The sequence below is a fragment of the Poecile atricapillus genome, chromosome 7 (assembly GCF_030490865.1).
Source record: "Poecile atricapillus isolate bPoeAtr1 chromosome 7, bPoeAtr1.hap1, whole genome shotgun sequence".
Taxonomy (NCBI): domain Eukaryota; kingdom Metazoa; phylum Chordata; class Aves; order Passeriformes; family Paridae; genus Poecile; species Poecile atricapillus.
The window spans coordinates 25,969,333-25,993,371 of record NC_081255.1 but is presented as its reverse complement, the minus strand read 5'-3'; the positions used below and the strand labels follow the sequence as shown (position 1 = coordinate 25,993,371).

The window sequence follows — 24,039 nt, the reverse complement described above, 5'->3', positions numbered from 1 at the left end:
CAAAACATATCAAATCAACTTTTTAACCTTCCCTTTGACAATATAAATCAAAGTAACTGCCATCCACACATCTTCAGTCCTCAAACCTAGAAGAGGATCACTGCTCATCAGAAAGGGACAAAGTTGCCCAAGCAGCACCACAAAGAACTTAGTCAAAAGGAATTTTTGAAACACCTAAAGAGAATTGTGAATATGAATTCACAATAGATATGAATAGGATAACACTGCAATAAGCTCTACATGGGTACAACAAACCAATAGCAATAAATATATGACGACAATCGGCTTCACCTTTAAACTCATGTCACCTAGAAAAGCAAATAGTTGTCACCTGTGAGCCCATGGCAGATGGTGACATCCAAAGTCACCAGGATAAGGTGGCTGCATAGCTGGGGGAGCTTCTTCCTGAGGAACAAAGCTTGTCCTTACCTTACAATCCAAGTGAAGTTTATAGCCAGGCACTGCTGTCCTGATGGACCACCAATCCCAGCTGCTGGAACATCAGGGAACCTGGGCAGAAGACAAAACAGAGACTCATCACAAATGGCCAAAACGTTCCTCTCCCTCCATACCCCAAGCATCCAACTCCATCCATCAAGAACATCTTTCCAAAGCAAACCCTGGTGGGTACAGGGAGCATGGAGTACCCTAGTAATGGAGGCTCAAAAGCTGAAGGCAACGTCCCACTGCAAATGGATAGAAGAGTCCAGGGCAGATCCTTCCCTTCCTCAAATGACATCCCAGGTAGAGTCACCTCCTGGAGATGGAGACTGACACTTCAGTCAGACTAAGTTAGCTAACACTTTTCACCTGGGATACTCACAGCTAAGCCCAAAATGGATTTGCTGGCAGTGTTCACCCCTTGCTGTCATGTTGCTGGCACCTGGCCATACCCCTGAGCAGTAATGCAGACAAAAGCACAGAGAAAATTATGGGATGAACTCTTGGAGCAGCCATACACTCATCTAGAGTTTCAGACCCTTCATTTGCAAATCAGTTCTGGCTGACACTATGGCAACTGGGCCACAAGAGTTTGCCTTCTCCAAGGGGAGAGACAAATTAGCCCCATTCCCGTTGCTTATTTTTTCATGCTCAGCACTAAAAAGCTTTATCCAGACTACAATTATTCCATCATTGACTTACAGCACAGGCAGGTTTGGAGGATCATCAGAAAATAAAGGAATGTCTCTCCAGCAGCATCTCTCAACTACTATGCCTTAAAAAAAAAAAAAAAAAAGCGTATATATGTGTATATATATAAATATATATATACACAGATGTCAGAGTTCTCAGAAGATAATTCTGAGAAGAAGGAATTCTGAGCATTCAAGATGCAATTTAAAGTCCTTCAGTTAAACTGCAGATATTTTGCCAGTTTCTTTTAAAAAGTGAAAGGCTCATTAAGGCTCATTCCATCACAATACAACTCTTTCCACCCCACGTACTTCAAGAAGAAACAATGTTTGCTCTCTAAAAATGTTTTAGAAATGTTTTTTCAAGAAGACTAGGAGAGAGGGGCTAATAATATTTTTAATCATTTTTTCTCCTCTTTAGCTCCTTTACCTTTCCCCTACAATTTCACTATAGAAAAAGAGGAAACGCCACTTAAGCACAAAGTTTATTCATGCTTTTCCATTCCATCAAAAATAGATTCAGAAAGTAAGTAAAACACTTTTTTCCTCAAGAAAAAAAAAAAAAAACCAAGATTTTAGGAAAAAAATTTAATAAAAAACCCTTTAATAAACTTCTGCTACTGAGTTTTGACCTGGTGCTCTCTCCAATTAGGGCTACACATTTAAAGTCCTTCTAACAGAGGCATAACAAACCTATATTAAGCTCGTTTATTGTTACTTGCTAGCACAAAAATTTCTTCTTTCCAGCTAAAACACCAACCTGCAGTCACAGCCTCAGAAAGAGCTAGATCCGAGGTCAGATTCTCTAATCCTAAAGCCTCCTTTAATTTTACAATCAACAAATCCATCCCTGGTGAATATTCCAGAGATTACTTTCCAAGCATCAGAGTGAGATTGCCTACCTAACTGAAAGGCAAGCAGAAAAAAAACTTACACGAGCTTTGCTGGCCACTTAAATGTCCTATTCTCCCCCTCCAAGCAGGGCACACCCCTCCATCCTCACCCCTGCTCAGCACCTTCTGCTGCACAGCTGAGCCTGCTGTGGGAAGAGTGGTTTACGTTGGAGAGATGCCTTGGGCTGGGCTTGTCATCACTGGGCAGGACCTGTTGTTAAGGGGAAGGGCCTGTTCATCGAATCAGAATTCTAGAATCCTAGAGCAGCAAATCATAGAATCCTAGAATGGTTTGGGTTGCAAGGGTCCTTAAGGATCACCTAGTTCCAGCCTCCTGCCATGGGCAGGGACACCTTCCACTGGACCAGGTTTCTCCAAGCCCAGTCCAGCCTGGCCTTGAACATTGCCAGGAATGGGGAATCCAGAGCTTCACTGGGCAGCCTGTGCCAGGGCCTCACCACAAAGAATTTCTTCCCAGTGTCCAATCTAAATATCTTCTCTTCTAGTTTAAAACCATTCCTCCTTGTCCTGTCATTACCTGCCTGTGTAAAAAGTCACTCACCCTCTGTTTTATAAGCTCCCTTCAAGTACTGGAAGTCTGCAATGAGTCCTTCCTGAAGCTTTCTATTTTCAAGGCTCAACATCCCCATCTCTCTGCCCTGTCTCCATAGGAGAGTTGCTCCATCCCTCTGATCACATTTGTGGCCCCTTTGGACCCACTCCAGCAGGTCCAAGACTTTCTTGTGTTGCAGGATCCAGAGCTGGATGCAGTACAGAGCAGGGCAGAGGGGGAGAATGTCCTCCCTTGACCCTCTGGCCATACTGCTTGGATGCAGCCCAGGATTTGGTTGTTCTTCTGTGCTGTGTGTATGTCCAGCCTTTCAGCCACCAGAACCCCCAGGTCCTTCTCCACAGGACTGCTCTCAATGACATCTTCTCCCAGTCCATACCCATGTCTGGGATTGCCCTGACATGGGGCAGCACCTGGCACTTAGACTTCTTGAAGTTTGTGAGTTTCCCATGGGTCCCCTTCTCAAGTTCCCTCTGGGTGACATCCCATCCTTCAGGACTGTCACCTGCACCACTCAGCTTGGTGTCACCTGCAAATTTTCTGAGGGTGCCCTTGATCCCACAGTCTGTGGGAGAGGGGGATCGATGCCATTGATGGAAATATTAAAGAGTGCCAGTCCCAAGACACAGCTCTGAGGGACAGCGCTTGTCACCAGCCTCCACCTGGACATGGAGCCATTGACTGCGACTCTCTGGCTGCAGCATTCCAGACAGTTCCTTATCCACCAAACAGTCCACCTTTCAAATCCATGTCACCCAAATTTGGACATAAGGATGTCATGTGTTAAAGGCCTGTTGTGACAGCATAGAGCTCACACACACACAGGATGGCCACCAAGCTGCGATAGATGGCATCAGGGGCATTGCTCTCCTGAACAATGATAGGCAGGGTCAGTGCTTCCCACACTGGCTCCAGAGCGGTGCTGCTTTGCAGAGTTTAGGTTCTTTAAATGATCTTTAAGCTTCTGAAGTGATAGGTCTCTGGAAGGGCACAGCCAGGCTCAATGCAACAGGATTCCACAGTGCTCCACAGCAATACTTGGCTCTATGTACTGCCTCCAAGTTAGTGGGTGCCTGGGTTGGTTCCTTAGCCAGAATATTTGTCTCAGCAGTGCTCAAGAAATAGAGGACTCCAAGCCAACTCCTACAACAATTAAAGTCTCCAGTATTATGCCCAGTAGAATCCACACTGAAAATTCTGCCAAGCCTCATCCAAGTGCTGGCCTAGGACAGCAAGAGAGACATTCCCTTAGACAGCTTGCAAAAGCTCACTCGTAGCTCAGGAGTGCTGCAGATTTATCAGAAGAGATGGGAAGTGCTAAGCATACCTTGACTGTCTCTCTCCATACTGAGCTCCATCACGTGCTGAGTTTAAACTGGGTTGGCCACAAGCCTTTTGGATGTGAGTGTGGAAACCACTCCATGACAGTGGAAGCCCAGCCAGGGATTTGGTAGGTTCTGTGTGGTATTTCTGGGACTTTCCACCCAGAGGAAATCATTAAAAACTGTGCTTTTCTGCATATGTGCTAAAACCTGAGAAACAGAGCATCTTCGTGCTGTAATAGCTGGAGTAATAGTTTAATGTTCCAAATAACAGCAGTTATTTGTTCAGTTCTTTATTCTCTGTCCCCAGAAACAATGATCAGATACAGAGGTTGAAAGACCAAGAGATCTTCTTCAGCTCCTTTCTCTTCAGGTTGCGCTATATACCCCTGGGGGAACAGACCCTCAATAAAATCTTTTTAGTGTCCTAGCACATGACTATTCATAAACCAGTAGGGTTTCCAGGCAACTGCTGCATTCTCCTGAGAAAGCAGCATCTCCAGCCTGCTTTACCTCTAGAAATACTTCACTCAAACCATGCATGAATGGCAGACATGTATCTGGATGTTCATAGAATAAATGACAAAAGCTGCTGACATAGCTTAGTCTGTTTTCATTATGGTGAAGTGAAATGAAGAGCAATGTTTACCTGCAAAAGCAGATATCTATTATCAATATATATATATATATACACACATATATATAGTTCCTTCCCCTGACTGGTGGAAAAAGTCACTTTGCTCCACAACTCCCTGTATTGTGTCCCTCTGAAAACCATGCCCAGACTAAGTCACTTAGAGCCAAGTATTTCCCTTCTATGCAAATGAGGCTCTAACGAAGCCAAGAATGGCTCAGTGTTTCCAAAGACAGAGACCAAGGATGCCTGTTGGCATTTGCCCTCTGTGTGATCTCAGAGCTGTGAGGATGCCACAGAAGCCATGTGTAGTGGGACAGGAGGGTTCAGGCAGCCTGGAGATGGGGTTAGGGCAGGCAGAGAGCCCCAGTGGGTGAGCACACAGCTTGGTGTCCAGCTGCCACTGCAGCACCTTTGCAAGAAGCTCTCTGATTGCTGAGCTGGGCCCATTTTGTGGGCACAAGGTCTTTGCGATATTTCAGGCACCTGAGTCACAGCAAGCATTTCAGTCCTAAGGCACAGCAAGCATCCTAATAGGTTATTTTACGACCCAATGCAAATACACAAAACCCCACTACACACAGACACAGATTTCCTGGAGGGTGGTGGGGAAAGAAGCTCTAACTCCCCCAGCATTTGCACTGCTTAATGTGGTTGGTACCTGTGTGCCACCACTGCCTCCACACATCCTTCTCCAACTTGCCCAGCCCTGACTGCACACACCTGATGGCTCAGCTGGGTTCTGCTGGCTTTTGCAGGAGGCGGTCAGAGGGCTCATTTGAGGATATCCCAACTCTTTCAAACATACTGCCCCATTCCTTTATGCTGCAGTGGCACAGGAAATGCTGCCCCTTTCCCTACACAGCACAGCAGATGCAGAGTCAGGAGTCTGAACACAGCTTTAAGCCACTGCTGTAGATGCATCAGATTTCTTGGCTTCCCTCGAGTCTCTACCTCGTCGTGTCTCACGCAGCCCCCACTCAAAGCAGAGAGAAGGATAAACATCTCAGACAGTCTGGAAAGGCTGGGTATTCCTCCCCTTTCTGCATGACCGCCATGGACTTGTCTTCCAGGGTTTCACAGCTCTCCCTGGGCTCGACTGTTCGTTTCATTGCTCCATGCTTGGCCTCTCCTCCGTCCTCCCCACAACTCCTCGCAGTCGGGGGTCACTGAAGCTCGAGCTGCCAAGCCTCCCCAAGACCCTATCCCTCATTCCCAACCCATGAGTCACTTCCTCTCCTCAAACCTCACCTTTCAACTTCCATTTTTCATTTGCTTATGATTTTCTCTCTATCTCCATAGGGGGTTTTGCTCCACAGCGTTCAGTTGCAGCCCTGTTGGTGCAGGCAGGAGTGCTACCACTGGTTTCAGCAGCAAGTGGGGAGGGGTGAGGACATCACATAAACACACGGGGCTAAATCTTCCCTTCTTGCAACACAGTGCCAGCCCCTGTGGGGATGACCTGCCCTGCATCCACTGAAAATCCCAGCCTGATTTACTTGGGGTTTCTTTTCTCTCAAGAAAACATCATCATCTCTCAAGAAAGCAAATTCACTGGAAAGAGAAAAAAAAAAAATCACTTATTTTTTTCAGATTATTTGAAACTGGCACCTTTTTTATGATATTTCATGGGTATTTTGTGTTGAAATTATTGTTATTTTTGGAAACCATCAGAAATACGGCTTTTGGTAGGAAAATGTAGTGTCTGGCCAATAATCAAGATTTCAAGCAGCATGCTGAAAAATCACCTCTAATTTAAAAAGAAATATGAAAATATAATTAGTGATAATTTTGTTTCATATTTTTTTATTTTAAAAGAGCTTTTAAAAATCCCCTTTTGTCTATGAAGCATCACAAATTTTTAGCTCACTGTAGAACCATGCAGGCTGAAGTTTGGGTGTTTTGCCACCCTCAGCCCATGGCAAGCAGTAACAAAGGGACTTCTGAACAGCAGGGTCTGTCTGGGACTTCTGGGTCAGTGGTCTCTGATGGACACATCCTTTATGGCTCTGTCTCATATAAAGCACTGTGGTTAAGTAATCCTTATTCTTTTACTGCATCAGCTATGGATAGAAAAGTCCTCTGTGGAAGAAGTGGATGTTCAACCAAAATGGCCAGGCCTGGGATTTTAGGATGTACAGTAAACTACCTATGGTCAGGGAAAAGAAAATTCAATAGCCACTATGACCCCTTCCAAAATGTCACTCCTACTTTTGGCATCCTCCTCCTGAGCTCTTCTCCCCTTGCACCCTCACTAATGCTCAGTGATAGTCCATGCCATTTCCTCAAGGACTTGCCAGCTGAGCACTCTCCCTCCTCACTGAGGTGGTGTAATTGTCCAAACTAAGCTCTTCCTCCTGGAGTTTCTTCTTCCAAAGGTCCCCAGCCTCAGCCCAAACCTCTCCAGCCAGCATTTTCTTCCAAGAAATCGCTGGGCAGAGATACCTCTAGGAACTCATGAATCAGGGGTAGTAAATCCACAACCACCCCAGGAGAGAAGAGCATCCTTCTTAATTTATGACACCTTCTGACAGCAAGCTCAGATCCTCCAACGGCTCAGGTCTGAGCCTGCCCAAAGCTACCAGGCATTGCCCTTAACCAAAAAACCCAGTCTGTGTTGGGTCTGGGCTTGCCCCTCTGGTTTATTGCTGGCTCATGTAAATCCCAGTTTTCTTCTCCTGCTTGTTACACAGAACCCAAATGGACTTTCCCAGCATCTTCCCTAACACGAAGTCCAGCACTTTGCTCACTCTGGCTGTGCTTGAGCTCTCACTTGTCACTGCTGGAATAGTGACAGATGCAAACCAGGGAGGGAAGAGTGAACCCTGCCAGGGACAGGGGACTGCCCTCCACAGATGGTCCCCTCAATTCCTGCTGACCAGCAGCCTGTGGCAGGGGGGGAATGTGGGTGTGCAGGGAACAAGGGACAGACAGGGTTTGGGAGGGTGCTCTGGTGCCTGCACTCACCTCAGGGAAGCCTGGTGGTGCTAGAGGATCTTCCACATCCCCAGATCAGCAAGCCAGAGATGAATTACTGGGGACAGCTGAGACAGGAGGCAAATGGCATCACACTGAAGCCGAACAAGGCCTGTGACTGTGCACTGTGGGATCCTAAATATTTGGAGAGCAAAGGTCAGGAGAACAGGACGCTTCTCAGAGATGATTTTCTTCCCACCCCAGGCAGGGACATGGAACTGCTATGCCTGGAATGACCCTGGGCGTTAGCCAGAGCCAGCACCCTTAGGGGTCACTGTGAGGTTCAGTGGTACCTGCAGGCAGGTCTGTGTTCCCCGGGTTTTGGCTGCCACCAGGGCCCAGCATGGTGCCTTCCCTGTGCCTGGCCAGTATCTGTGGCAGACCTGATGTGGTGCAGGCTGAAGGCAGGAGAAAGGAGCCCTCTGCCCAAGCCACATCCTCAGTGGGCACGGTAGGAGCTGCTGCCGGGTGGCTGATCCTCCTTGCCATGAAGGAAGAGCATGTCCCCCGTGCCTGCTGTCCAAGCCCCTGGCTGTTTCCAAAATAAACACTTGGGCATGACAACGCTGACATTTGCTTTCCACAAACAGGCGCTGGGAGAAGGAGGCAGCGCGTTCCTTTTTGCAGGCTGGTCACGAGGCAGGAGACAACCTGCTCAGTGCAGGGAGTTGGGATCATGTGCCACACACCATCCATCCCTCCCTCCCCCGGAAAGAGCATCACTCCACCACAGGCTCAGAGCTTTTCCTGATGTCCCACGCCTGGCTGGTGGCTATCGCTGGGGTGTAGGCAGGGGTGGTGAGCTGGGGTTTCACCTGCTGCCTCTTTTCTTGCTGGAAGAGGTTAAAAAGGCATCTGGAGGGAGTTAGAAGGGTGGTGAAGCTGAGCAAAGGATCCTGCCATAGACGGGGACATAGAGGATCCCAAGGGTCACCACAGCCCAGCCCACCCACAGGAGCAAGCATCTGTCAGACTTCTGATGGAGAAGGGTTCATTGAGACACTCACAGGTGACAGGGAGAGGTTTCAATAAGGACACTCACCTCAGGATGCCCTCTGATGCTTCAGCCTTTCTCACCTGTCTCAATTCCTATTCCCATCTGGGAATCAGGTGAGATCTGCTGACAGAATGCTGGCATCCCTGGGATTTCCCCTGGAGGGAGGGCTGGGGACAGAGGCCAGTCCCTGGGAATGTGGTGCCAGTCAGTTTTATTCTGGGAGAGATGCCAAAGCTGAGCACAGCTGCCGAAACAGGGGCTTTCCTCACGAGCAGGCTGCTCTCCTGCCACCCCTGCCCTTGGCTAAACGCTGTGGGGAAAGTGGGGAGAGATTGTACATCCCTGCCCTGCACCCCAAACACCCCTGCAGGGGGGAGAGGCATCAACATCCCTCCCAACCACGATCCCAAACTCTCACACTGGAGCTGTGTGAGCATTGCTGTCCCGCTCACTAATTACCCAGATAATTCAGCTCAGGGAGAAAAGAAGGGATTTATTTTTCTGGTTATTGCTCCAGCCAGGTTAAGGCATCTGGAAACAACTTCTACATATTCAAGCTGAAGTGAATATTGAAGAACAAGTTGCAGCAACAAAAGGTCAGGCTGTTAAATCACGTGTCCATAATTAACACTCCCAGCTCATTATGAAAATGGCCAGGAACCACAAGGCTGACCTGGGAAACTGAGGCACAGAGCAGCAAAGAGGCATCCCCAGGAGCAGATGACAGTTCTGCCTCATCCCCAGCACCATCCTGATCTCCCCCTTGGTGGAAAGGCTGGGTGGAATCCTTGCTGAGCCAGACCCAGGTCCCGTCTCTTGGAGAGCAGCAGGCAAAGCAGTTTTGGGGGATACTGAGGGCACAAGGCCGTCAGGGCCTGCGCTAACGGTGTGGGTGAATTCCTTCAAGCTGCTGGATGCTTCTCGCAGCTGCAGAACAAATTCAATAACGATACTCTGAGCAATGCCTTTTTAATAGGCACGAGGTGAAAAGAACCCGACGAGTCAATATTTGCGGATGAAAACAAAATAAGCCGAGCTGTTAGCACAGAGGAATGCGAGGGAGGCCGGAGGCGGCCGGGGTAATTATTATTTCATCTGCCAGACAGCCGTGCTCCTGCCCGCTGCCTCCTTCCCCCGCTGCCCACGCTGGCTGTGCCGGAGGGAGGGCAGGGGGAGGTGGGGATGGGGCAGAAAAAAGCAAATTTGGCTGTGGCAGCACCGGCGTGTGGCTGGGGCCGGGGCTGGCTCAGCGCTGCGGCCGCCGGAGGGTGAGCGCTGCCCCGGCCCAAGTATTTAATGTCAGCGCCTGGAATGTGCTTAACACAACATTTTACAAGGGAACATTAGTCAAGCATCTGCACTGACAGAGAGGGTCAGCGATAAGGAGCCAGTGCATGGGAGCTGCAGGGAGACGGCTCTTGTTTCAGGCTAAGGAGGGCAAGCCTTGCAGAGGTGGTGCCAGGGCAGGCTGAGAGGGCCACGATGAGCCAGGCAGCCCTGCTGCTGGTCTGGCTGTCCTGACAAGCATCACACAGGAGTGAAAGAGCCACGGTGACGAGCGGGGTCCTGCTTCCCACACTCCCCCAGCTACTGCCCGAGGTCTCTGAGAGCCCTCCTGCAAACCTCCTGCAAGGTGGAATTTGGGGAAGCCTGTCCAAAAGCTTGATCCGCCACATGCCCTTGTTTGCAGCAGTGCTGGTGTTTGGCTGTCCGTGGGTGGGAGCTTTCTCATGACACATCTCAGGCTTTGCTCCCTTGCCACAGGGTCTCTTGAGAGAGCAGCTTCCCCCTGAGCCGGCACTGTCAGGCCATGGCAAGAAGCATCCATCCCTAATCAGCAGGAGCAAGATGTGCCTGGAAATCACCCAGAAATCAGGTCAGTGAAACATTAGTCAGCTTTGCCTGTGACCTGAAAACAGCACTTCCCTCCATCTATTCCTGGAGCCATCCCTGTTCATTAGCCTTCTTGGCCCCTAGGCTTAAAAAAATGGCCCAGTGTCATGACTCTTTAATAAGATGTCATCTTCAGCCATGACAAACACGAGCACTCAATAAATAATAGCCCTGCCATGTAATGTCATGCCTCTGCCATCTGTTGTAGCAATGACTGTGCCTCGCTCACCTGCCACCCTCTCCCGGCTGCTCTGTGTGAGCAGCGAGAGAGCCAGGCCAGAGCTTGGCCATCCAGCCCCTCTGACAGCTGCCAGCCTCAGCTCGGGGGTGGGCAGGGCAGCCAGCACTTCTGTGGGGCAGGGAACATGCTGGGACACAGGTGGAAATGTGTAATCCAGGGCAGGAGAGGGATCATGGCCCCCAGCACCTGCTTCGGGAGATGAAAGGGGCTTCCTCACTGTCCTCCCTCTCTTCTCCTTATTCTCACGTTTTTTCTCATTTCATTATTGTCTTTTTTCTTAGTATCTTTCTCCTTCTGTCTGTTTTTCTTTCCCCTTCCCCCTTTTTTATTTCCTTTAATCTCTTCCACACTCCTGCATCTCTGTGCTGGTTTCCTGCTGGCTTGTTTGAGCACAGTCTCTCTCTCCTTTTGCTGCAAACTCACTTCCACAAAGCTCTCCAAGCATTGCCTAAGGGACAGAGCAAAGCTGAAGGCATTTAAAAACTCACCTCAGCAGTTTTGGAGCAGAGTTCCCCTTGTCCTCCCCATCCTCTACCCCTAGTGAGCATTGAACCCTTTCTGCCTCAATTTACCCATCTGCAGATCTGGGATTAATGAACCAGAGCAAACCTATTGCCACAGGTTTTTCACACTGGTTGGCTGTGGACGCTTAACTCTGCTCCCCAGCAGAACACCTCCTCTCTGAGCCACAAAGAGGAGACTGCACTACAGAGCAGCTGTTGCTCCTCACTGCTCAAGCAGCTCCTGTTTCCCTTCTCCACACCCCATTCCTGCCCCTTGGTACAGCCCCTTCCCAGGGCCGGGGGGACACAGGCATCAGGTGGGAGTTGCAGAGCTGGGAGGTAATTGTTGGTAACAATTTTAAAAAAAAAAATTAAAACAATTTGAAAAATGGCACGGGTTAATGGAAGCTGTTTCAGCGAGGGATTCAAGTGTGCAATGCCCTCGGTCTGCAGTGAAGGAGAAGGACACTGCCTTTCAAGATGCCTTTTTTGCCCCCTCCCTTTCCTGTGAAACTTGGGTTACACCGAGTGCGTAAAGGATCGCAGGACGTGGCAGTGCTGTTTGCCATGAAAGCTAATAGGGCCATGCCTGCTTTCATCAGGAGTGTAACCAGAGCCACGGATAATGTTTTAAAAGGCACAGCAGCTTCAAGTGCAAGCAGGGATTTATTAATGAAATCGAAACCACGCTCAAGGCTTTGCGAGTCTTATTTTAAGAGTCTGAAGGAGAAAGGACTGGGCTGCCTGGCTGGGTGGGCAGGGAAGCAAGGTGGCCAGAGCTCTGACACTGAGCAGTGGTGACAAGCAGTGGCGACAAGGGCTCACAACACTGTTGGGCTGCTGTTCTTGCTCTGCCACAGGTTATCTGCCCAACCCTGCTCATGTTACTTAGCCTCACTGTGCTTCAGCTCTCAGCCTGCACAGGGGGACACGAATCACTCCCCTACAACACCTTTAAAGAGAGATTATACTTCTGTATAGATAAGGATCATGCTCCAAGGACGCTTCCTGTCTCCACTTTTTCTTTGGGCCCCTAAGGACCTAAGGCAGTAGCCAAGGGTTCCCACAGGATCCTACAGGTCCAGAGAGCAGCTCTGGGACCTGTTCCCATTCTGCCACTGCTGTGTGACAGGACAGCCATGCGTGTGGGGACAGGATGAGACAGGTTAAAAATGTCCCAGGAGGTGGTTAGACCAAGCAAATAGATGCCCAGACTCCAAGGGTCTCTGGTTCTGCTACAGACACACAGTCCATTCATGCTTGAGGTCCCTGGTTTCTGCCACTTTGAAACAGAGACAGAGCAGTGGCCGCTGCTGGAAGGTCGAATTCCCAGTTTTGGCCAGCTCTCAGTGCTCCTGATGCTCCTCAATAGACTCAAATAACTCCTGTGTGCTGATGGATGTGTTACCAGTCCTCAGTCAGGCTGCAGGAGGCAGCAAACACAATCTGCTCCTCCTGATTCAGGAGAGAGCCGAGTATGACCTACAAGTGCATCTGAAAGCTGAATTTGGTGCTAGGGCAAAAGGAGACTGTGCTCCTCAGAGCATGTCTTGATTTAACCCCAGCAGACAACTAAATACCATGGAGATTGTTGCTCAGTCGCCCTCACCCCATTGGGGTAGGGATGAGAATTAGAAAAAAGTAAAATCCATGGGCTGAGAACAGTTTAATAATTGAAATTAGTTACAGTATAATATTAAATAATTAATAATAGTAAGGGAGATAACAAAAAGAGAGAAGACTAAAACCCAAGAAAAACAAGTGATGCACAATTTCTCACCATCCCATCCCCAAGCAGTGGCAAGTGGCTCCTGGCCAACTCCCCCCTGTTTATATACCAAGTACGATGATCTATGGTATGGATTATCCCTTCGGTCACTTGGGGTCAGCTGTCCTGGCTGTGCTCCCTCACAGCTTCTCATGCACCTCCACGCTGGCCAGCATGGGAAACTGAAAAGTCCTTGACTTGGGGTAAGCACTACTTAGCAACAGCTAAAACAGCAGTGTGTTATCAACATTATTCTCACACTAAATCCAAAACACAGCACTGTACCAGCTACTAGGAGCAAAATTAACTCTATCCCAGCTGAAACCAGGAGAGAGTATGATACGGGGTTAGGATTTGTTTTTCTATCTCAAGGACAGTGTGGCTGGTTAGCAAGTGTGAATTGTCCAGAATAGATATTCCTGCATCTATTTATCTCTTTTTAAAAGAGGGGAAACCCTGTAAAGTAAGCAGTTCTGTTTGGAAAAAGCCTGTTGGAAAGGCTTTCTTAGCCTCAGATGCCCTTGCCATCTGCACACATAAGAAACTCTTCATAAGGTTCTCATTTCCTCTTTACCTTTTTTATATAGCCCATAATAAGATCCCTAATTTTAATGGACTGTATGGATCTCACTAGCAGGGAATGGCTCTAGCAGAGAGGCTTTAACCCTCTGTTTCAATAGGATCAGCAATGGAGCTTTTGGTCCACTGCAGGCATTGGTAGGATTTCTGCAGCCGCCTCCACCAAACCCTCCCCTCCTGCTAGGAGAGCCACAGATAGACAAGACCCATGTAGTGTTTGTGGGAACTTGCCCCTCTCCCTCAAATGCTTACAAAGCTTTACAAGGAAAATTAGCAGTGCTTTGCCAAGCTGGAAGATGTGGAAAGAGATGGGTTTGTTCAGCCAGAGAAGGAGACGGTGGAGCCACCATCCCCCTGGAAGCAAAAGGTACAGCAAGGGAAATTCTACCTACATATTGAGAAAATAATTCCTAGTGAGACTAGTGACAAGAGAGTTATAAAAACACGTGGAAGTGTGACTTCTCTGGGCTGATCCTCTAGGGGAAAAAAAAACCCCAAAGGTTAAACCCCAGGGGAATGCAAATGGTCACAGCACAGCGCTGCACCAGACCTGGGTCTGTTTTAAAACCCTTCTAATGTCTTGGGTGAGATGCAGGGCAGAGTACAGCCCATCCCAAAAGATGTTTTGGTTTTGTATCCCTTGTTTGGACGTCAGGAGCCTGGCTGGGATCTTGCCTGGGAAAAGCAGCGCATGGGAGCTGATGGAATTGTTATGGCAGATGGGTGAAGGCACTGCCAGGCAGAAGGATTCACAGAGCTCATGTCAGCAGATCTGGGCTGGTTCCTGGGTCTCTGACAGCTCCTTTCTCCCAGAGCTCCTGGACAGGAGACAAAATGTGATTTCTTGCTCCTTCCACTGAAAGACGGCTGTGAAAGTCTGATTTATGCTGAACACTCTGGAAAAGAAGAAAGCTTGGCTGTGGAACCAAGTTCAGCTCTCAGCCAGGAGAACCTTGTATGGGATCAGCAAGTTTTAACCATGCAAATGGAATCTGAGTCCAAACAGAGCCCCGTTTCATGACTTCTGCCTCTCCCTTTCTCACTGCACAGGGTCAGGCTACCTTTTCCCTGAACAAGCCCTCTCATCCTTTCCTAGGATTGAGGACAGGCTGGGAAGTTGTAGACAACTTTTATCCTTTTTGTCTTTTCTCTTTTATTTTTTCTTTTACTTTTAATTTTTTCTTCCCTCCTGCAAGGCACAGCCAAACACGTCACAGCTCTGTCTTTCGCTGAGATGATTCCCAGCTGCCAAAATGTACTGGAAGAGGTCCACCTGCCTGTGAGCCTGTCACCAAAAGCTGTGTCTGAGCATGGCCTCATGCTGTATGACCCCAGGCAGTCTGGAGGAGTGCTCAGGGCACTGGGGAGAAGGAATTTCTTGGCTCAGTTGTCAGCCATGAAGGTGAACAGGTGACCTTTATTATCCATGCCTTTGTTTCCCCAGGTGGATGCAGCAGGCCAAAGGCCACCAGATGTCCTTTTTCTCCAGACCCACCGCCTCCTGGATGATCCTGAAAGTGGGTTATGGGGGTGATGTTTGGATGTTGCTTGGGATGTCTCCAGTCACAGTAGCAGCAAATCCTCACCCTGCATACACAGGTGAGAGCAATTCAAAGGCAGCACTGATGCACCATGGAGAGGTGAGACCTCCCATCCAGGCCTGATCACACTGGGAGAATCCGAGGTGCTCAGAAGGCCCAGAACCCTCTGTCTAAGATGGGAAACTTGTGCCCAACAATCTGGTTTACAAGGGGGGTACAACAGGCCCTGAATGGGTCCTCATGAACCTGGACATCTCCCTGGAGTACACACAGACATGAAGGAGAAGTGACAAATACAAGCTGAAGAAGGGAAAGCTTGGATTAGATATTGGGGGAAAATTTACCCTGAAGATGATTCAACACAGAGGACCAGAGGTGTGGGAGAATGTCCATCCTTGGGGATTCAGAACTTCACTGGACAAAGCCCTGGGCAATCTGATCTAAACTGACTTTGCTTTGAGGCTGTTGGACCAGAGATCTTCAGAGGTTCCAAATAACTTGAATTATCCTGTGACCTACATCCAAAGCACTACCCAAGATTTTCTTGCATCATCTAGAGTTCAATGAGCCCATCTGGTTTTCTGCTTCTACATCAGCAGGATCCTAATTCTCCCTTATGATTTAATCCCTTAATTCATTTGCCGTAATCCTGTAGTATGTGGCTGGAGGAAAAGGAAACAGCACAGCAAAGAAAAGAGAGAAATGCAACAAGTGCCCCTGAGATTAGTATATTACTCCTCTTCTTTCCTGTTTGCCTTCCTGCTGTTCTGCTTCCATGAAAATTTGTGGGATTTCATCCAAAGCTCCAGAATCTCCTCTCCAGCAGTGTCTAGGGATGGATGCTTAGAAAGAAAATAAAAGAAACATTGAGCACAGAATGATTCTCTCCCTGCTAGTCTCTGCCAACCTCAGGCAGCTGAAGCCTGAAGGACATGTGAAGTTAAAGGCCACATCCAGACTTGAGCACTTGGTAGTTACCACCTGAGAACCTGCCAGCAGAGTGAGTTTTACAGGATGACCCAGGGAAAGTATTTCCTCTTCTTCATGTGAAACAGGCTGTCCAGTTCTCTCACTGGACACCTTCCTGTGCCCTCTCACCTCATCAAAGCTGCCCTGGCAAAGTTCATCTGAAACATGGCTATCTGGGGAGCTGGATGGTGTGTCCAGATACCCTGTGTTTCTTCAGAGGTGTGGGTGAGCTGAAGCACAGCTTTAGGAAGGAGAATTATCTACACACATACTCACCGCTTTTGTCCACCAGTGAAGCACATGGTAGTGGTAGGAATTTCCCCTCCATGGCATTTTGGGGTACTCAAAGTTCATACATCTGCAAGGGGGGAGAGAGGGGATGCCTCGCCTGCCCTCATGCTGACACGCAGGGCTGGTTTCGAAAAGAATCAGTGGAGTTTGGAAAAGAAGCAGAAATATGTATTTCCCTAATAAGCTGAAAACTTCAATAAATGTTTTCCCTCAGTAGGATGTAGCTGAGGAATCTGGGGACCATTGCTGGAGCCAGCCTCTCTGAGAGGAGAAAGTGGAAAGCCAGTCCAAGTGCAACAAATGCCTGGACAATAAAGGGATCTGAAGGGGTTCAAGGGTAGGAGGGATTTTTTTGTCTCTCTGTTGTTGTTTCTTGGTTAATATTTACATGTCAGAACCAGCAAAGCACACCTCCAGATCACACATGGGATCTTTTTCTCCATACTTGGGCAACAGAACGTATGGGCAGGACAATTGTGCAAACAAAGATGTGTGCCAAGCCCACCACACCGAAGGGAAGAAATAAAAATACCAGTTATTTAAAACACATGTATTAACAGAGGGGTTGACCTCTTCCCTGCTTTTGTGCTCTGCTGACATCGAGGAGGGAGATGAAAATCCTCTCTGGAGCATCAGACCGGCCCCAGCCCCCAGGGGATGGAGGGGCTTTGCTGCACTGGCCCATGGACTCTCTGGGTCACCCATGGGCACCTGCTCCATCTCTCACTGTCAACCCTGATGTCACATGCACCTCTCCACCCCAGCAGGGGCCTGGGGAGCAGCACACAGCTGCAGGAGAAGCTGGTTGAAATTCCCAGCCCTTCCCTAGCAGGGGGAAGTACAGTTTTGGTTCAAACAGAGGGGCAAGGCAAGCGGCTGCAGTGTTGTGATACCTGTGGGACACTTCTCACATGACTGAGCCTCATCTGCCTGTGGCTGCATCTCCTGGCTACAGTGACAATGACAGCCACAAAAGGACAGGATTCAGACAAATCAACTTCCAGCCAGCAAGGCTGTAGCTCTCTCTCCTTCTCATGCCCTTCTCATCACCCTTCTTCCCTGCCTCCCCTCTTCAAATGCATCCAAAAGATTCCAGCCCAAATGTTCCACATTTTGGGATGAACGGTGTTCCCAGCATTTTTTCTTTGTAAGGGGGATAGAGGGATACAGAATAGCAAGGGGCTGCTATCATCCAGTCCCTGCCCACTGCCCAGCTTTGCACCAGGTCTCCAAACCATGAGGAGAAGTATGGGGTCCTGCCTGGGGCAATTACTCCCTGAGCAATTACAGCAACCACATCTGGGTGCTCCAGAACCGCGGTGACGAGGGTGCAGTGCCCTCGGGGAGATAATGGGAGCCGGAAGGCCGGAATGTCTTATCAACTTGTTTGAAAGCAGAGTCAAGCCCTTCAAATGAAAGCCCTTGAGAGAGAGGAGATGATCTTCCCTCAAGTGTCAAGCACATTTCAGCAGTTTAGTTTTCCCCTCCACCAAACTCAGCCTCGAAGCACCAGCCTCGACATCAACCCTGGACCTCCTTCTGACATAGCTGAGCACCCGTGCTTGATTCAGACGGGGGGAGCCAGGATCAAGCCTCAGGTGTGTGTTTCCAGAGGCACTTTCAGCCGTCATTTCTTAGTTCAGCCTTTCCAGATTTGAGCTAGGTATTTTTCTCTCTGCAGACCAAAGAAGGGGTTAAACCGAGCTTACCTTTTCAGGATCAGGACAAGACAATCACTTGGCTGGAAAAGAAGCAAGATCCAGCCCCCTTCTCTCCCCCTTGCACCGCATTCCTCTTGCCACCCTATTTCTCTCCTGCACGTCCCACTGCGAAGCCGCTCTGGTTGCTCAGCGATGAGCTGTGAACGCTAATGACAGGAGAGGGGACAACATCCTGTTGTCCTGCTCGTCCTTCCCTGACACCTGCCAAGGGCAAGAGGGAAGGAGCTGAACACAGCCGATTTTCCCCCCGCCCTGCTGCAAGGCACCTAGGGCTGGGGCCACTGGCTTTCAGTGAGATTCCAAGTCTGCGTTTTCCCTGTATCCACCTCCTGTTTAAAGTCGAGGGGGAATTGTCCCAAGAGGTGTGCGAAGTTGCTGGTTTTAATCTTCCAGTCCTGAGAACAAAAGGAGCATCCCGAGACGGAGCCTCGAGTCTGCTAAGGCAGTCAAATCCCAGCTGGCGATCATGATTTATCCAGGGGATGAGTTTTGGGATGGGCTCAGCAGAGACACCCAAAGCTACACAAGGGCCGGTGTTGTGGCTGGGCTCCCGGGAGAGGGGCTGCAAGGGGTGAGACGGGAGAATGGATTTGCCAGCTCTGCCTTATGTGAGGACAGCGGCCAGCCCGCCCGCGCCGGTTCCTGCCTCTGCCCCCGGCTGCTCCCTAACGAGGTTTCCAGCTCGGCTGAAGCCCCGCGCTGCTGGCAGGACCGCAGCCGTGCAGGGCTGAACGGGGCTGCGGAGGGAGTGGGGAGAGCAGTTCCCATCCCCCGATTTCTCTCCTCCACGGTATTAGGGAGGGTTCGGATTACACCAAACTAATGCAAAAGAGGGGCAAAACTGAGGAGGGGGTGCAAAAAATGTCGTCACTTGCTCATGGAAAGACGGGCGAGGGGGTTATAAACCCTGGGCCGAAGATACCTTTGAAAGGGGCGGCTTGGGGTTACTTTCGGTGGTGGTCCCTGTGCCCTGTGCAGGAGTTTGTGATGGAAAGTCTGCAAAAGCCATTAGGACTTTTGTGCTGGGGCACTAGAAAAGCAACGCAGACACCACTCACTTTTCTAAATAAACATTAGTCTTAAAAAGTTTGCACTGCTGACCCCCGCAGCTCTGATTACTTGTAATTCTCTGAACCATATTTTAAGGCTTGTAACTATATATTTATTTTTTTTTTTCGGGGAGGGGGCGGGTTTCGTTCGTTCCTTCCTGCAGCCGTGCCACAGATGTACCGTGTGCTCCGGGGCCGGAGGGTGTCTCTGCCGACCCCCAAAGCAGGTCCTTATTCCACAGCCCTGCAGCCACAGCCCCTCCACATATTCAACTCTCCACGTTCCCCCGAAAAAGATTTTTCTTCTTCTTTTTTTTTCTTTTTTTCTTTTCCTTTATTTCTTTATTTCTTTTAGTGGTTGGGATCGATCCCGATGAAGAGATGCTGTTCGCCTCTCAGTGCAGAGGCGGTGCAGTCTGCGGCCCCATCCCCACCGGGCTGTGCCCTGAAACAGCCCCGGGAACCCTCCCCAACCCCCCCAAGAGCCACATCTTGGCAGCACGGCGGAGGCAGCTGCACCGAGGTATCATCAGCATAATTGGAAGGGTCACATGTTAAACCCTCGCCGTTGTTCGCGGTAATGTAGCTGTGTCCCCCGGTTGCACATTTACCGATTTCTCGCAAACCAACCATTGTCACAAGGTTCATTCCAGGAGGAGTGATCCAATGGGTTGCCACGGCAACTATAATGACATTAAAATAGAGGCGGCAGCCGCCGCCCCCCCACCCCCCATCCCTCTTCTCCCTCCTTTAAAAACCGGCAGCAACCCGGCAAAATCCTTCACCTTCCCGTCGGGGCAGCCCGGGAATTCACACGGCTACCCAGCAAAAAACCAAGTGTGTCGGGCGGGAGGTTGGTTTATATAAAACCTTCCCAGAAAAAGCGGCCCGAGGGAGTCCCCGCGCCCGCGGGAGGCGAAAATGCCCAAAGTGCCCAATTTCCAAGCGGCAACGGCGCGGATCCCGGGGCTGGGAATCGGGACCGAGACGGGATCCATCCCTGCCCGAGCACTCGGCGGGAGGGGACAAGGGTACAAAGCTAAGGGGTCTAAAGCCCCGCCGAGGCACCTGCGGCTTGGGCGGTGGGAGCCTCTCCCTCGGCCCGGCCCCGCGCTGGAAATCCGCTGGGCACCACTTGGTTTTCAGGGAAACGTTCGTTTCCGATTAATTTGCCATTATTATTTCTCATCGGTTCTGCTACGGTACTTTCACATATTTTTATTTTTCCCCACGAATTTTGGGGCCAGAAAGGATGTTTTTAAAAGGACCCCTGTTTCCGATTATCACCAGACGCCTTTCCCTCTCGATGAATCTGCTCTCTGTCCCAGGCACATAAATAAGTGTGACCAAGGAGTATTGTGCAAAAGCAGAAGGAAAATTCTAGGAATATCGACTATAATGTCAGCTGGATCTGGCGGGAGCCTCAAATATGTTTAATTTCTGTATAAGAGAACGTACTACCCGTCTTTCTTCATCGACAGCTGATAGCAGCGCCTGAAATCGAGCCCTACAGGATTTCAGTGACGCTTTCCGGAATATTTTTGCCGATCTCTCAGTGAGACCGGTAAACGAATAGATCCTACCAATTTCTCTCCTTTTTTTTCCCATGTGAACCCGTGGGCGAGAGTTTGTCGAGCAAGGACAGAGAGGAAAGACCTTACAGCTCCACTCAGAGCCGTGGTTTCATTACCTCTACCAAAATGTGCCCAACACCTGCCTGCGGTTGGGGCAAACCCCCATTCCGGAAAGAAAGGGAAACGTGCCCACTGTTGGCAACGCCGAAAAAAATAAAAAAAAAAAAAAAAAAAAATTAAAAAAAAAAAAAAAAGGAGGGGGTGGAAGGGGGAGAATTCTGCGCAAGTCGAAGCGGCGCCGCCCGCAGCCGGTTCACACGCGGTTTGCGGCGGTGGAGCGGCTTCCTCCGGCCGGCCCCGACGGCGGAGCCGCGGCACCGACACTTGCACCACGCCGAAAATCCGCCCGGAGACAGGGGATGCTCCCAAGCCCCGCTCGGAGCGCCCGTGGCGGGTGGGGAAGGGGCCGGGGCTGCAGGGTCTGAGGGCACCGCTTGGCCCCGGCCTCCGAGGGCTGCCCGACCCTCCGGAGCTCCCTCCCTCCCCTGAACACAACCTCTGGGGCTGCCAGGGGCGCCCTATTGCTACTGCCACCCACATCTCAGCAGAGCTGGTGAGGGTGGCATGCGGGGACCACCCCGCAGCTTGGCCAGGGTTGGTTCCCCACCTCTGGCTGCTGCTGGAACCTCTGGCTCTGGGCCGCCTCTGGTTGTGCCAGCCGCCGTGCCCGGGGGGACCCGAGGGTGCGGTCTCCCCACAGGAGCTGGGGTGGGGAAAAGCAGCCGAGATGGTGAGAAAGGACCGGCCGGAGCCGCGGGAGAGAAGGAGAGGAGGCGGCGGGTGGGTGTCCCCCGCCGCAGGGCCAAGAGGGGATCCCTGTCCCTAGACACACATCCAGCTCCTTGGGTGTGGGAGCCCCGGGACAGCAGAGGTGACTGAGGACATGGCATGGGCTCAGCTCGCTCCCACTCCAGGGAGGTCAGAAATGTTCTTTTTGACGATCTCCTGAGCTGAAGAGTCTTCAAAAACGTCCCTCTGAAGTGACCCTCTTGGCAGGGACTTATTGAAGGACATACACAGAGTAGGAGCATGCCTGAGGAGAGGTGGCAGCCTCGTGGGACAAGAGAGAAAACGAAATTAAAACCGAGTTAAAAAGGAGGAAAGAGAGAGAAAGGTGGGAAACTGAAATTATCCTCCTTGTGAAACGTGTCGGGCTTCTCCGGAGCAACTGCAGAAGGGAGGCCTTTCCACTAGGGTGGATAAATTTACTCGTGTCCCACATGACCGAGGGTGGGGGACCCGGGGCGGAGGGGGGAAGAGAAGGGTCATGGGATTGGGATTTGGGTTGTAAGTCACAGAGGAGACGTGGATTTCAGTGCCGCGTTAGGTGTCAGCGGCCTCTGGTTTTGCAAGAGAAGTAATTAAATAAGAGGGAGAAAAAAATGGGGGGGGGGGGGGGGGAAGAAGAGAAAATAGCGTTTTAGAAATAACACAGGTGAAATCTCAGGGGTTTAGGGGTAAGAAGGTGCGTTCGGGGAGCGCCTCTGGGAGACTCTGCTCGCCATGGGGAGGGATTGCCCCCCACATGTCCCAGGGCCGGCGGTGGGCACTCGGCTCTGCATCCTGCCCGGCCCCGGAGCTCTCGGCAGAGCCCTGTGCGCTCCTTTTGTTGCCTTTATTCTGTAGCCACGTTTCTCTCCTGGAATGAAGAGATCGCAGGGGTGCCACAGGTCGGAGCGAAGGGATCGGCACTGCCCCACCAGCTCATTCCCATCTCGCTCTCCTCGTCCCACGCACCCCACCGGGACCTGCCGCGGGAGGGGAACCGCGGTCCGGGGCGAGGGGAGCCCGTCTGGCTGGACCCTGACATTTTTTGGCCCCATACCTAGAGAGAGGAAGTTTTTCCTTCTCTATTTAGTTTGTTTCAATTTAAGGAGTAAGCGGCGGCACCCCCATTGCCGGGTCCGACCCCCAGCACGGCTCCGCTCCCGCCCGGCCGTGGAGTTTCCCCACACCCGAGGTCTTGTCCTCTGTCCCCTCTTCTCCCTCTGGCGAGGGCTGATGGGTGGACATCATGGGGGGGCCCCCAGCTAATCTCGTTCGGGTGGGGGGAAAAATTCCCACGGACTTTGCAGGGAGTGCAGCTGGAATGAAAGGCGATCGTGTGCCCCGCAGAAAGCTCTCAGTGCTGAAGAGTGATTTGCGAGGGCGGGGGTGAGCGGGGGCTCATCCACGGCCTTTCCGAGTGCTCTCCCCTCGCCTCCGCCGGCGGGGAAAAGTGAAGTATCTGGGAATTTTTGTGAGAGTGAAAGGAATCGCCGGTGTTGTTTCAAGCCGTTTCAAACCCGCGGTACTGACGAGAGAGGAATCTAATTTCACTTAAAGGCGAGCTAAAGCAGGGAAAACGAAATATGAATGAAAGAGATAGACACCCCTGAAAAGCGCTTCTCTGCCACCCTGCGTCATGGAGTCCGAGCCCCAGTAACTAGAAAGCATCAAGGGTGGGAGAAACACCACTAAACCGGTCATTAGACAGATCCCGAGACACCGACACGAAGTCTCCCATGGAGAAACTGACGGACAAACTCATCACACCCCTTGGGTCTCTGTCCCGACCTCTCATCGGGGGGATTGTATCCCTTGCAGGTTTCATCCTGCAATGGCAGGGAGGGATGAGTATGGTTCACTCCATCCCCACGTACCAAATCCCCCGGGATCCCGGGGAAGGGATGCGGGCAGCCAGGCCGGTCGGGAAGCGAGGAATCCCGCCTGCCCGCGCTCAGGAAAGACCGCCGGGCTCCAGGATGCTCCGTGCCGGCTGCCCAGTGCGGCTGAGCCCCTTCCCTGGCCGCGGGCGGGCGCATCCCGGGTCTGTTCACCCGAGGATATCACTAACATCTGAATGATTTTTGTCCCGTCCTGGATCTCAGCGTCACCTGTTGCTGCCACGGGCTTGCGGCGCCAATGTACATCTCGTTTAAAAAATTAATAAAGTGCGAATTGGTCCCGCACAGACCCCCCGAGCCAGAGGGGAGAGGGCACCGGCACACGCTCAGCCCTGCAACCCCGTACGGGCGTCCCGCAGGCAGCTCCCCGCTAAATGCAGCGGCTGAAAGGGGCTGTGCGGCTCCAGCCTCCCCGGCTCCAAAAACTCGCCCTGAGCTGCTCCGCAGCACGCCGGGCACAGGCAGGGGAAGCGCTGAGGCCGGAGGAATCGCCCTCCTGGTTCAAAGGAGGGGAGACCCCCCTCGCTGCGGCCAAGAGAGAGATTCCGGGGGTGGACACGGCCGGAAATCTCCTGGACAGAGTGGGAAAGCGGCCCTCGACGGACCTCAGAAGAAGTGGGTGAGGCAGAAGAGACAGACAGCGAGAGAAAAGGGAGGA

The 24,039-nt window shown here is 51.0% G+C and overlaps 1 protein-coding gene across 3 annotated transcripts in view; it reads right to left on the bottom strand.

Annotated features, from left to right (window-relative positions):
* Window positions 1-495: 495 nt before the first annotated feature.
* The window catches only part of FOXD2 (forkhead box D2), a 37,977-nt gene continuing 14,433 nt past the window's right edge, over window positions 496-24,039 (bottom strand). Inside the window, exon 2 of one of the 3 annotated variants that reach the window (XM_058842991.1) lies at window positions 496-510. The gene's annotated coding sequence lies outside the window, so the exon portion shown is untranslated. Of the gene's footprint in view, window positions 511-9,348; window positions 9,454-14,624; window positions 15,894-24,039 lie in introns of those variants that run through there. The other 2 variants (XM_058842993.1, XM_058842990.1) reach the window with 2 other exon arrangements.